This window comes from Mastigoproctus giganteus, chromosome 14 (assembly GCF_048544385.1).
Source record: "Mastigoproctus giganteus isolate SK-2022 chromosome 14, ASM4854438v1, whole genome shotgun sequence".
Lineage (NCBI taxonomy): Eukaryota > Metazoa > Arthropoda > Arachnida > Uropygi > Thelyphonidae > Mastigoproctus > Mastigoproctus giganteus.
The window spans coordinates 96,462,658-96,477,827 of record NC_143588.1 but is presented as its reverse complement, the minus strand read 5'-3'; the positions used below and the strand labels follow the sequence as shown (position 1 = coordinate 96,477,827).

The following is a 15,170-nucleotide window of genomic DNA, read 5'->3' as shown; positions in this document are numbered from 1 at the left end:
AATTCTCAGTTTATATTTTCATGCTGGTGTGCTTGTTAGTAATTCTGAGTGCACATTTCCCATCCTTTCTGAAAGAAAGAAAATCTATATCTGCAATAAGGCCTCTGAGGTCGGGATTATTCATACTACCAATTTTAAACACACACACCAACCGTTTATGACTGGTTGAATAATGAAATAAAATAAAATAAAATGATAGAAAAGACTGTAAAATAATATTTACAAAAAACTTTTAGTCATTTACAAAAAACTAAACTATAACAAAAGTAAAATAAATTAAAATGCATTAAAATATAAATATAAAAGCGATAAAAAGACGATAAAAAACACTAGAGCTTTCGGAGGTGTCTTCCTCCTTCCTCAGTAATAGTGAGACTTAAATGACACATCCTTAAATACCAGGTTCACGGCACACGTGGATGACCAGGCGCATACTCAGCATTCCTTTCACTTGTACCGGAACCGGAAGTGGACTGGACACGTGGAAAATTAAAACGTTTGTCTCTTGTCAAAACCACCGCCTCAAAAAGGGGGTGAAGCCTAACTCCCCTGTCTCTGTTTATACTATTGTTACCAGAGGATCCAATCCACAGACTTTCCAGCCACTTGCGGTCCCAGAATCTATGCGCCCGGTCAAGGATGACAGCGTTGTCGGGGGAGATCTGGTGTTGTTTTTCCCAATAGTGCTCGGCAATGGCGGATTTGTTGAGCTCTGCGGTCCGTATCGCTCGTGAATGTTCTCCCAGACGGTCCTTGAGACGTCGTCCTGTCTCCCCCACGTAACATTCCCCACAATCCGGGCATGTGATCTCATACACGACCCCACTACTAGAATCCCTAGTAATGGGGTCTTTGACCTGTGACACTACTGTGTGGTGCAACCTCCGGCCCGGAAGCTGCACACAGCGTGTCTGAAAGTCGCGAAGCATCCTCGCAATGCGATCTGACAGGCCCGGATAGTAGGGAACATACACTGTGGTAAGCGGTACAGGCGGAACTACCCGATTGGGCTCTTCCTCTCTGTTGTATTCATCAATGACCCTCTGGGGGTAACCGCACCTCATAAGATCCGTCGTGATTTGCCTAATTTCCTTCTCCCCCTCCTCAGGGGTACTACAATGCGTTCTCACCCTACCCAAAAGTGCTCTGGCCACACTATTTTTATGTTGGACAGTCTGTGCCGTCCTATAATGTGTGTACTGGCCCCTACACATTGGTTTCCTATAAACCTTAGTTCTAAGTCTGGGGCCTTCCCTATATACCATTATGTCCAGAAATGGGAGGGTACCATCTATTTCTACCTCCGAGGTAAATTTTATGAAGGGGGAGAAACCATTGAGAAACGAGACCACATCTTCCTCTCTCCCCTTCCTTACAATAGTAAACGTGTCATCAACATATCGTTTCCACTTACGCATAGGGAACTCCAATCTTGCGAAAACCCTATTCTCAAATTCCTCCATAGCCAGATTTGCAACAATGGCGCTGATTGGAGAACCCATGGCTGTACCGTGAACCTGTTTATACATCACTCCTTGGAAAACCAAGGTTGTACTAGAAAGACATAATTCAACAGCACCACATATATCTTCTATGTTTAGGTGGGATCTAGCACTTAATTTTCATTTTATTCATTTTTCTATCATTTTATTTTATTTTATTTCATTATTCAACCAGTCATAAACGGTTGGTGTGTGTGTGTGTTTAAAATTGGTAGAAAGAAAATCTGTCAATTACAATTTATGCTGGAGACCATTCTGTTGCAAAATAGCATGAACAGGTTTGAAGCATGGCACCACAATCCACTGAAGAAAAGCTAAGTGTTTATGGCATGAGGAAATAAGCATTCCCTTCATTTAACATGTCCTTCTTTCCTTTATAAAATACATAATATGAAGAAGAAAAAAGAAGAATTAATAATAAGAATATATGCAAGTTTGAAATTTTATGCATATAATGGTCTTTTAAATTAGAAAATTGAGGAGACGGATTAATGTTTCTATTTTGTGTCTAAAATGTTTTTTGAAATTTTTAGCAGAATTAACTTTTTTAAATAAAAGATATAAAACATAATAGCATGTTTTAAAATTTTTAATTTTTTATTAAAACTTAAAAAATACATCAAATAAGTACTGCAATCCATTAAGAAAAAATAAAATAGATGCACTGTTTAAGCAAAATTCAAAACATTTTCCACAAAATTAAAAAGGAAGTTGGGAAGTTTTCAGGTGAGCTGCTACATTTTAGGTGCCACCACAATTGGGCTAAATTTATATAAAAAGTAGACAAAGCAGTAATAGAATGCCGAGTCTATTTTTAGAGATTTTTTTTTTTTTTTTTTTTTTTTGGAAAACTGTAAGAGATGTGGTGTTTTTTTAATATGCATACATTTTCCCTCTTGGTTTTAAATTGGAGCAGCTTCTCCAAACACTGATTTTAATAGAATCAAGAATCTTAAAATAATATGTATTTTATGTTGTTGTTATTTGGTTTTTAGGAGCATTAGCAACTAAGGCCATATTGCTCCGGGGATATGTGGTGGTCATTCCCTGACCTTTCCGTATCCTCCGTATTTGGTGGTCACAGGCTTGAACCTCGGTCTAATCAAGAAGTGTGTGCTACGCACTGTCGCTCCTGCCCACCTGGCTACGGAGGCGCCGTATTTTGTTACTTGACAGCTGTTTCTCACTTTATTTACTCAATTTCATTGAAATTTATCATATATTTTTAAAGGAATTTTTATATTATGCTTTTAATATAATGGTAAATTATCCAGGCTCCACATTCTTTTAGGATCAGTGTTTTATACACATTCCATTTTAATACAGATGCTTCTGTGTTGAAGTATAAGTAAGTAAAGTTTATAAAATTTTTTATCTTGTATGTTGAAGTCGATAAGAAACACTAATGGCAGAGGCTAGGAAATCTCCTGGTTTAACTAGAAACTAATCTTGCTGCTGCAGCCCCGGCAGATCATATTAAGGGGATACTGACATTTTTTTAGACAACTACTTTTATCATAATGAAGTGATTGGTATGCCAGTTCATTTGGTTTATCTGGTACAGTAAAATCCCATTACAATGAATACCATTTTAATGAAAATTTCACTATAATGAAAATATTTCCAGGTCCCAGTAAATGTTCCTTTATAATGCTTTGTAAATCTCATTTGAACAAAATAGTCCTCACCAATCACCAAAACAAATTATTTTCAATTTGAAATGTTTTTGTTTACATACGTGAAAATTACAAATAACTCTCATATTGTAAATATGGCTATGGAAGAGTTCAGTTAACCAGGCAACAGTCATACCCACTTGTAACAAATGGTACTAGTATTAGGATAGTCATACAGTGCAAGGAAGTCACAGGTCTTTGCTACACTGGCAAAAAAAAAAAAAAAAAAAAGTAGATAAGAAAATACAAATTATGCACTTCCTTCCCCATGTAGGTAACTATACAGTTGACTTTTGAATTTCTCCAAACTGACAGCCTCAAACATCTGCAGAGGCAACTTGTTCTGGTAATCAATAACATACCAGCTCAAAGAATACTTCCTATCATCTAGTCTAAACCTCTTCCTCTCATAAGTTGAATTTATGATGCCTAGTTCTGAAATTCTTTATAATAGTGAAAATTCCACCTTCATTCATTTTACTAACTCCTCTTAGAGCCTTATAAACCTCAATCAGATCCCTTCTAAGGTGCCTGGCTTCCAAGCTTTTTAGCCCACATAATCAAAGACATTCCTTGTACATTTGCCCTTTTGCTAATCTTATCATGCAAGTTGCCCAACTTTGGAACCTTTCAAGAAGCCAAATCTCTCTTTTTAGATGAGATCCCCATATTTCCCAGATCCAAATGTGGTCTTACAATTGCCTTATACAGTGGGATTATGACCTCCCTATCTCTATGGAATACGTGTTCAATAAATCATTGATAGGACACCATGGGCTTTCCTGACTGCCTGTATTGTAACTCCCAGATCCTTTTCTTCCTCTGTTTTTAATTTAACCCCACTAAGTGTAAGACCACATTAAAACATAGCTGCCACTTTTCTGACACCATTTTTTAAGTTTATTCAAGTCATCCCGAAGGAGGACTGCTTGGCACTGATCATTAATGACTACCAATATTTACGTCATCTGCAAGTTCTAACATCATGGTTTCTATCCCTTCATTGATGTAGTTTATGAAGATCAATTAAACCAATCATCAGGGGACTATTTCTGATGTAACACTCCCTTTGAAGAATATCCATTGATCACAACTCTCTGCCTTCTGCCCTACAATCCATTAGAATATTTCCAGTAATTCCAACAGGTTCCAGCTTATACAGTAACCTTTCACGAGGGACTCAGTCAAATGCTTTGCTAAAATTCAAATAAACAATGTCAAAATTGTTCTCTACATCTAGCTCATGAGGAACTGTGTCAAAAGAGTTTACTAGGTTAGTTAAAAACATGATTTTCCCTTAACAAAACCATATTGTGTTCTTCAGAATGCCATTTCTTTCTAAATGACCCTGGATTGCACTCTTAATCATTGCTTCTTAAGACTTTCCCTACCACTGCAGTCAGACTAACCAATGTAGTTACCAAATTCAGTCTTAAAGCTACCTTTATGATTGATGATATGTTGCCACTTCTCCAATCAAAAGGAATCTCTTCTGAGTCCAATGGTGCCCTCAAAATTAACCTACCTGGTTGAGTACACTCTCTGGCCATTTCCTTCAGAATTACTGGTTATATGCCATTGACTTCAGGAGCATTACATAGTCTTGCATAGTCTCTCTTCAGCATGAATGGTCTTTCATCAGTGACACCCAGTGCAAATGAAACCCACTATTAAATTCATCATCAATATCAGCTAGTTTATCTAAGACTTTCCCACGCCCAGTAAACAAGGGCCTGATCAGATTCCTTTTTTCTTCTTTGTATTCACATAGATAAACAATTTCTTGTCCCCATTCTTTTGCTTATAGCCAATGCTTTCTCATACTCAGCACTGGCCTCCTAACCTTATTTGTGGTACTGTTACAGATAAACTTGTAGCTGTTGTTGGCTTCAGTACTTTCATCATTCTGGTGATACTTTCCAATGATATATTTTCTGCTCTATTTGACTGTCTAGCTCTGTATTCATCCATTTTGGCATCCTACTTGTGTAATATTTTTTAATGGTATATATGCCTTCATGGCCTCTGTGATTTTTTCTTTAAAGGTATTCCATAACTCAAATTTATTCACCCTCTCTCTGCAATTCACCAAATTAACAGATGCATCTTAACCATCATAGTCCCTTCTTCTGAAATTAAAACCATTGCCATTACCTTTAACTACTGCAACATCTTTCTTCGTCTTCCAACTAATGACTGCATGATCACTACTTGCCAACATTTCCTGTACTTTATGTGCAGTGATGTCATCTGAATTACAAGTAATGATGAGGTCAAGAATATTCTCAATCCTAAGTATTTTCTCTAACATACTGATAATAATCAAGTTTATTTAAAAACTTTGATCCCCACGTTGAGTTTCCCTCCCAATAATTCCAATCAACTATGAGACAGATTGAAATCACCCATAATAAGACAATCACACTTGCTTGGCAACTCTATCTGCATGTAGAGACTTTTGTCATATCTTCTGGTCTGTAGGTAACTCCCACTTTCATTATGACATTGCTACCGACTAACTCGCACAACACAGATTCTAATGCTGGTAGACGTAACTTCTGACTCAGCAAAAGCACTCGTGCTCAGGCAGTTTTTGATAAGATGCACAACATCTCCAACCTTTCTATCTTTCCTAAGTACATTATACACACCATTGTGGAACTCATCATCAGGGCCAGCCCCTAGGTATATTGGCACCTTGGGTGGGGAGGCATTCCTGCACCCTCTTCCAGATAGAAAAAATTTAAGGTTTTTATTTAGTTAACATTTGTATTTTTGCTAGAGAAAAATTAAAAAGACAAATGTAAACACAAAAAAAAAAAACCAAATAGAATATTTATAATGTTTTAATTGTCACATTAAAATATTAATTAATAAAATTTTTACAAAAGAGTCAATTTTTTAAAAAAGACATTTATCAAAATACTAGCAGCGGGTTGCAGTTATGCTTGCCTTTAATTTATGTAATAATAATAATAATAGTTTCTATAATCAAATTTCAGCCACTCATGTGTAAGAAATGGGATGCACACAGGATTGTAGCCAATCACCTATATTTATACCAAATTTCAAATTGGTATCCCATCTGGAAGTGGAAGGATTTGGAGACAGACTGACAATTGACAATACTTAATAGTAGATGCATACAGAATAAATACAGATTTTACATTACAACTAGTTACATCAAAGCTATTTAAAAATACAAAACAAACTAAGATTTTTTTTTATCAACACCAAATGTCATATTTTTATCGAGTGCCAAACAAAATTCCTTTAATGCATTAGTTTCCTTGATTTGCAGCCAAATCATTTTCAATCGATAGCATTGCTAATGAATTTAATCTTGCCTGTGACATTGATGATTGCAAATATGTTTTAATTAGCTTTAATTTGATAAAACAAAGAAAAAGGGCCTCCACATCATTCCCCAAATCTTTGTTTTTCGACAGCCCCAATGTCCTGCACTCCCAAAGGGTCAGCACCCCGGGCGACCATCCAGCTTGCACTGTTCATCATCCCCAATTTCCTGGTGACACCATGTTTATGTTAGCCCTGTCAGCACTACTTGTCCTAACCAGGAGATTGAATTCAGCCATTTTATTCAATCTCCTAGTTATTTAGGCTTGTTTTTCTAGCTTTATCTTCACCCTCAGAACATCTCAGAATATCAACAGTGGCTGTTGCAGCAACAAACAAGAATTCTTGAGGAGAATGCAGGCATTACTTTGACCCATATCATCACATAAACACAGATCTATATTATCCTTTTTCCCCAAACCCTTACGGTGTCTTCAATGATACTGGCAAAAATCCTTGTACAACCTTTGTTCAAATGAATACCTTAGAATACATGCCACAGGCTATACAATTTACGAACTTACAAGTCATACCGGAAATGCCCGCAGGCATTTATTCCTGAGTAATGATGTCCTTGGACTTTGTATTGTAAGTGGATTTTGTAATAACCATTATTTAGGTAAAATTTGAACTTAAGATAGATCACAAATTTTAAATTTACAATATATTACAGAATTTAATTTAATAAAGTAGTACAAAAATTAAACTGTACACCAAAACTTTATCCACTAAAAAATTACCAAAATAAATTTAAACAAAAACCTTGTCTGCCAGACACCTGATGTTAATCCCCTTTAGTTAGCATTCCAGAGCCACTTAAAATGTGTCTACTCTCTTTGACTGCAACAGTAAAATTGTGCAGACGCAACTTTGATTTTTTTTTTTTTTCTGGAAAAAGTTTTTGGTTTTTTTAAAATTTTGCTTGTGGTGTACCAATATTTTTTTCTTTTCTTAATCGATTGCAGTACTTATTTTAAGTATTTTGTAAAATTTTTAATAAAAATATTTTAAAATGCTGTTTTTTTACATGATATTTTTAAAAACTCAAAAAATATATCAATTCTGCCAAAAAAAAAAAAAAAAATATATATATATACAGTCAATCCTCGTATAACACGTGTTTACACTACATGAATTCGATCATACATGATTTATAAATAGGGGAACGATATCTTATATAACACGAACCGAATTCGCTTATGCACAATTCGCCTTTGTGTTTACAAGAAATAGCAGTCGAACGCAGAATCACCCCAACTGAACGCAACACGATAGGAATGAAGAGAAGATTCTGAAAATGTATTTATATTTTTTATATCAGTGAAAGGGAAACACATTTCACCATAATAACGTAAAAACCAGCTATCGGTATAAAAACCAATTCCAGCTATCGGTATAATCGCAAATGCAATTAGATCATGGTCCTTGAGGTTGTCACAGACATTCTCTCAGATATGCCAGACAAGCTGTACTTGCTATCTGGGAGTCTAAAACGCTGACGGAACTGATATTCGGGTGACACTCAAGTCAAGTGGACCCAATTTCGGCGAAGTCCGGACGGTCTGTGACAGCCAAATCCTCTGCTTGCACCTTCACGATGGTGGGACTGTTAGTAATCCTGGGTATAACCTCCATGCGCAAGTACATGGTGGGTGACCACCCAGGTGTGAACCAACGTAAGCAGGGGTCGAGGTGTGGCGCCCACACCACATGGAGGAACGCCGCCCCTCTACGTTACCAGGCAGTACTAGGTGGTAGATGACTCTCACCAACCGGTGAAATACCACCACTTTGCTTATTGGAGGATTGAAATGGTGGAACCCATGTTTAGTCTCTAGAGCTAAGCTCCGGTCAACCTTTCCCTATCTCTTCCATCATGCAGTATGATTGATGACTTATGAACGTCGTGGCGAGATCCAATATTCCTTACATTTCGAGGGTACAGCTCTAAAACGGTGTTCGCAGGCCGGCCGCTAGTTAGTACACCGGACTGAACCTATTGGTAACTCTCTAGGAAGCTTCCGGATCAGCTAGTGTATAATCTTGCTGCCTCTACTCTGCCAGATAGTGACTGGAGGGAGTCCGAGTAGTGTGTATGCGGGGAGCATTGTCGAGGCCACGTTATGTCAAGGATCTGGGTATATTCTTACCACATGTACGCCATATCCAAAAATTTCATTACTTCATACAGCATGTCCAACCTACTTTTTCTTACTATTGAATACACCATGAATTGTCAAACTAATAGAGCAAGCTTATCTGCGAAAAGATCTAAACCTCCCAAGGACTTCCTAATTCATTTCACAAATATACGTGGTCTCAATTCTAATCTCAACGATGTCCATTTCCACTTGCAGTCTGCCAAACCCCATGTACTTTTTCTGACAGAATCTCAGATATCGGTTGATTCATCTACTGCTCATCTCAGATGCCCAAATTATTCGCTGTATGATTCCTTTCGCCTCAAAGGTGGTACTTGTGCATATGTCCGTTCTGATATTCCCTGTCAGAGACCTGGCAATTTGGAATCCCCTCTCTTTGATCTTCTCTGGCTTAAAAATCTCTCTACCTCATTGTGTCAAATTCATCTGTTGTCTCTACCGTTCTCCCAACTCCACTAATCACTTGGAGCTCTTTGATTTCCTCTCTTTGCAACTTGACTTTCTCCAGTCCAACTTTCCTAACAGTGAAGTAATTTTCCTTGGTGATTTTAATGTTCACAACTCCAGCTGGCTTCCGTTTTCTAGTCACACCGACCCAGCAGGTCGAGATGCTGAGGCTTTTGCAATTACTAATGACCTAGCACAGATTGTTCATTTACCTACAAGAATACCGGACAATCCTAATCATACAGCCAATACGCTTGATCTTTTTCTCACAAACAACTCTTCTAAGTACACGGTCGAAGTGAGAGGTCCTTTAGGCACTTCAGATCACAACTTGGTGATTGTCTCTTCTCCAATGGAACCTTTATCTCATGGCTATTCCCAACCACGTGTTGTTTGGCATTACAAGAATGCAAAATGGGATGACCTGCGAGACTTCTTTTCTTCTTTTCCTTGGTCGGATTACTGTTTCAAAACTTCTGATGTCAACGTTTGCTCAGATCGTGTCAGTGAAATTATTCTTGCAGGAATGGAATCCTTTATCCCACACTCCACTTTAAAATCTCGTCCTTTATCTAAACCTTGGTTTTCCAATAAATGTGCTAAGGCTGTCCAAGAGAAGAATGTTGCATATCGTAATTGGCTTGTTTCTAATTCTTCAGTTTCATTTTCTGCCTACACCAAAGCTCGCAACAGTTGCAAAGCAGTTATTAACCAGTCCAAACTAGAGTTTGAACAGGCTAAGAGTAGAAAACTTGCTTCTTGCCCTAATGGTAGCCGAGCATTCTGGTCTCTTGCCAAAGCTATTGGCCGCAACTTTAGCCCATCTTTGCTCCCACCTCTCTCCAAACCAGATGGTTCTGTTGCCACTTCAGCCAAGGATAAAGCTGACCTGCTAGCATCCCATTTTTCTTCCAGCTCATGTATTAATGATCTTGGTAAAACACCTCCCACCATTCCCAACACGCTCCATTCAATGCCTCCTGTGGTCTTCCGTCAAAAGGATATCAGAAGGATTTTGATGAATCTTGATGCTAAGAAAGCTCCAGGTCCTGATGGTATTTCTCCACTTGTTCTCAATACCTGTGCTCCTGAACTTACTCCTATTCTTTGCCACCTTTTTTCACTTTCTTATTCCAAAGGTGTTTTTCCTTCTGCTTGGAAATTTGCTCATATCCAGCCAGTTCCTAAAAAGGCTGACAAATCCCTCCCATCCAATTATCGTCCCATTGCAATTACTTCTACTCTTTCTAAAGTAATGGAGAAATCAATTAACCGCCAACTCTTAAACTACCTAGAAACCTTCCGTCTGATCAACGATCACCAGTATGGATTCCGTCAGTGTCGATCCACTGGAGATATTCTGGCTTATGTTACCCATTTATTTTATTTTATTATTTTTTTTTTGGTAGTTGTTGGCGCATCGGCTTCTGTGGCCATAATGCACCTCCCAAGGTTTTTTGCAGTACTTTGATCCATGTCCGAGGCGGGATTCGAACCCGCGACCTTTGGGTTGCTAGGCAGGCACTTTACTCACCCGGCTAGCCCGGTCGGCTACCCATTTATGGACTAATTCAATGGAAAGGTTCGGTGAAACAGAAGTAGTTGCTCTTGACATCTCAAAGGCTTTTGATCGTGTTTGGCATAAAGGTCTTCTAAACAAGCTTCCATCTTATGGTTTGCCAACTGTTTTTAGTAATTGGTTATCCAGTTTTCTCTCTGATCGCTCACTGAGGGTGATGGTAGATGGCTCTCTGTCTTCTAACTTCTCCACTAATGCCGGTGTCCCCCAAGGTTCAGTTCTTTCCCCCACTCTTTTCCTCTTGTATATCAATGACCTTCTTCCATTGACTGGAAATCCTGTCCATAGTTTTGCCGATGATAGCACATTGCATTCAACTTTCCATTTTGAGAAACCTTGTCCTGCTCAATCAGCTTCAACTTCTCAAAAATCTGCTACCAATTCCTTAAATGCCGATCTTCAGGTAATTGTCTAGTGGGGCAAAGACAACTTAGTTGATTTCAACCCTTCTAAAACTCAGTCTTGTCTTATATCTCGCAAAAAGGATTCTTCTACTCCTATGCTTATCTTTAGTGACACTCCGATTTCTAGGCAAAATGATATATCTCTTTTGGGGATTACCCTGACTTCTAATCTCTCTTGGCACAAGCACATTACAAATATTGCTTCCTCTGCATCTAAAAAACTTGGTTTTCTCTTTCGCTCTCGGCGTTACTTTTCTTCCAAACAGCTTCTCACTCTGTATAAATCGCAAATTCGCCCTGCCATGGAATATTGTTCCCATATCTGGGGTGGTGCCCCCAAAACCTCTCTCCGGCTTCTTGATTCCATTCAGAAGAGGGCAGTTAGGTTAATTAATGATTCATCTCTAACAGAGTCTCTCCACTCGCTTTCTCATAGACGCACTGTTTCTGCTGCATGCCTCTTCTACAGATACTTCCATGGGCACTGTTCTTTGGAATTGGCTTCTATAATTCCTGCTCTCTCTTTCAAAACAGTCCGAACACGTGTCGCCACCAGCCAACATCCATTTACTGTCCAACTTCAAACCCACAGAACCAACTTTTCATCTTCCTCATTTATTCATTCAACTGCTGTTTTCTGGAACAACCTTCCTTCATACGTATTTCCTGAAAATTACAATCTACAGAAGTTCAAGTCCAATGTCAACAAATATCTTCTTTCGTCTTCTTAACCTCAAACCCAAGCACGGTACTAAGTACTATAGGTTCTAATACCTCTCGTGTTTGGGGTTCTCATAAAAAAAAAAAAAGATCGAGTTTACTACCAGTTTATGGCGCCTCCGTAGCCAGGTGGGCAGGAGCAGCAGTGCGTAGCACACGCTTCTTGATTAGACCGGGGTTCCAGCCTGTCACCACCAAATACGGAGGATGCGGAAAGGTCAGGGAATGACCACTGCATATCCCTCGAGCAATATGGCCTTAGTTGCTAATGCTCCTAAAAACCAAATAACAAACATAAATAACTACCAGTTTATAGCAGATTCCACTAGCAGAAACGCAACTGGAAATTGTTTTTATTGTAGTAACCCCCAGAAATGTACTTTAGTAAAATGTGAGGTGTTAATAGTGTATCTCTGCCTTTACAGTGTTGTTTATTCAGTTGCTACATGCGTGCAGCTTTGTTTATGTGTATCAAGTGTGCCTCCTCATTTTGTAATTCTGCTTTATTCCCTAAAAATGAGTAAAATACTTAAAAGGTGTGAAAAGGAAGCGTCCTGGTGAAGATAAACAGAGGCGGACTGGATCAAAAATTCTTACCAGGAAAAATTTATAGTGGCGTCATACTAGCGTTTATGGCCAAAATCACACCGGCCTCCGGCCCACCAGGGTTTCCCCGGTAAGGCTTATGGCCAGTCCGTCTCTGTTGATAAAGAAAAAATATGAAATTGTGAAACGCTTAGAGCGAAATGAAAGACCATGTGATATTGCATGTGCTACAGACCTAAATGAGGCAACGCGGAGAATTACAAAGAATGCAGAGAAAATAACAACTTTCATAGCAGGAACAACTCAAAGTGTAATTAAAATCCATTAGATTAAGACACAAAGAATTGGAAGAGATGGAACGGCTGTCATCTGTTTGGATAGAAAATCAAACAAAAAACAAGTTTGCTTACGATAGAAGCAAAAGCATTAGCAATATTTTATATTACGATTATTTATTGTGTTTGGTAATGTTTTGGTTACAAATGTGTGTCAATCTTGTGTGGTCGGCACCTAACCCTATTTTTCCCATAGGGCCTGTTGTTTATATTGCACGAGGGTTTCTAGGAACACACCTATCGTGCTATACAAGGACTGACTGTATATATAAATACCAGTTCCAGTCAAAACACAAACATGAAATTTCCCTTCTATTTTCCAGCACAGAGAACTTAAGAGTGTGAAATTTCAAAGTTACCTTTGCATCCATATTAATGTGATGAAAAACAAAGAAATAAGGATAAACACATTTTGTACAACCGTTAAATTTAAAAGGAAATGCTTTCCACATTATATGCTCCATCTCACATCAGCCAATGCCCCAATTTCAAGGTATGTGTAAGCAACATGTTGTTTAAGAGATAATGAAACTGAAACTGGCAAGTTAAAGTGAAAGGAAAAAAAAAAGTAAACAGTAGTGCAGAATCTGACAGGTTCTTTTGCATTAATTTCAGGCAAACAACTTTTTCCCTTCCAGAATATCATGAATAAAAGTTTGACTATATTTAGGAAAACAGAAAAAAAAAAAAAAAAAAAAAAATTCAGAATTTTAATCATTAATTAACAATGAATGCACAGCAGATATTTTTAAAGGCCACCCCCATGTCCTGCTTGTTTCGTGCCAGGTTAAAGAAAATAAATAAAAGTTTTAAATAAATAATAAATAAATAAATTAATATTCATTTATTGCAAATACAGCAAGCCCATCCATCACAGCACATGGCTAGGGGCAGGTAAAAATACAAAGGAAATGACATAAAATAATCGAGTATATGTACATAGCAGATTTTATATAGATATTAACAATGACTAGGAATTTTAGTTATGAATTTAAAAAAAAAATTGCAGAACAGGACATTTGGCTTTCAGTTGCAATTACTGGGTTGGATTACTTTTCTTCATTTCATCGGAGATCTGACTCCAGAGTTGATTAACCTGTTGCAATCAATGTTGTGATGATTTATGAGGTGAAGGGATGCATTGGGGAACATTCTGTCCATTTGTTTGAGCCTGGAGAGATTGGATTTGAATCGCTGGTTTCTTGAATTTTCCCTGTTGGGGGCAGCTATTATATTGGCTATGTTTGGTGAATTGCATGCAGAGGTGATTAACTTTGCAAGAAGCATGACTCCAGACTCGTTGATCATCTGTTGCAGAGGCTTTGTTTTTAGGTTTTTATAAAGCTGTTGCCTGGATATTGTATGGGGAAAACAAAAGCTTACTATTGAGCCATCTAAGAACCCAATATTCTAGGGCAAGGAATTTCTTGACGGTTACTTGAGGAGCACCAGACCAGATTTCGGAAGCATAGGACAGAATGGGAAAGATGCATCTTTGAACATGCTTAATGACTGTTTTTTGTCTTAAATCGCTGATGTTTCTTGTTTGATTAACCATTTTGCTTTTTGAATTTTTTGAGCAACATATAAATAGTGGGCATTAAAGGAGAGATTTTTATCAAAAACAACTCCAAGGTCTTTGTGAGCATAAACATTTAGGATTGGGACAGCTGAAATTTTTATTTCTATGTGGTTGGGTTGTTACTGAAGGGAATAAGTAATTTGAACAGATTTGCTTGCATTTATAGTCAGATTGAGTTCTTGCAGGTACTTGATGATTTCATAAATCTGTGAATTCGCATCACTGATAACTTTGCGAATATCACCACTGGCTTTGGAGATTATAAATAACTTTAAATCATCTGCATATGCCAGTAGATTTGGATTTTCTTGAAGAAGTGGTTGAAGAGATGCTGAAAATATAGTACTGGAGAGAACGGCTCCTTGGGGAATGCCTGTTGAGGTTGTGACGAGAATATTGTCAGTACTAGTGGGGAAGAGGAGAAGTCTGCAATTTAGGCTGTATTGAAGATAGGAAATAATCATTGTATCAACGGGAAAATGATTTTTTAGAATTTGAAAAGCTTTTTTGAGATCTATGTTGTCGAAAGCACCTTTGATGTCAAAATAAAATACGTCACATTGTGCCTTATCTTGAAACGCAGTTTGGATGCGTACAATGGTGTCAGCTAGGCTTGTTGTGGAGTGCCCTCTAGGACCAAAATGCATATTGACAGGTGCATTAGTGAAGATTGCATGTTGAAGATATGGGAGCATGATTTTTTCAATAATTTTAGTAATTATTGACAAAACAGCAATTGGTCGATGGCAGGGATGGTTATTTCTGCAAGCTTTTTTAGGAATCAGCATAATCCTGAAAGTTTTCCACTGTCTTGGAAGGAATGGCTGGCAAATGCACCTGGAAATGATATGCACTAACGA

General features: G+C 37.9%; 1 protein-coding gene across 1 annotated transcript in view; it reads right to left on the bottom strand.

Moving 5' to 3' along the window:
- Positions 1 to 15,170, bottom strand: part of poe (E3 ubiquitin-protein ligase-like protein poe) — an 849,790-nt gene that overhangs the window by 251,973 nt on the left and 582,647 nt on the right. The window lies entirely within an intron of this gene.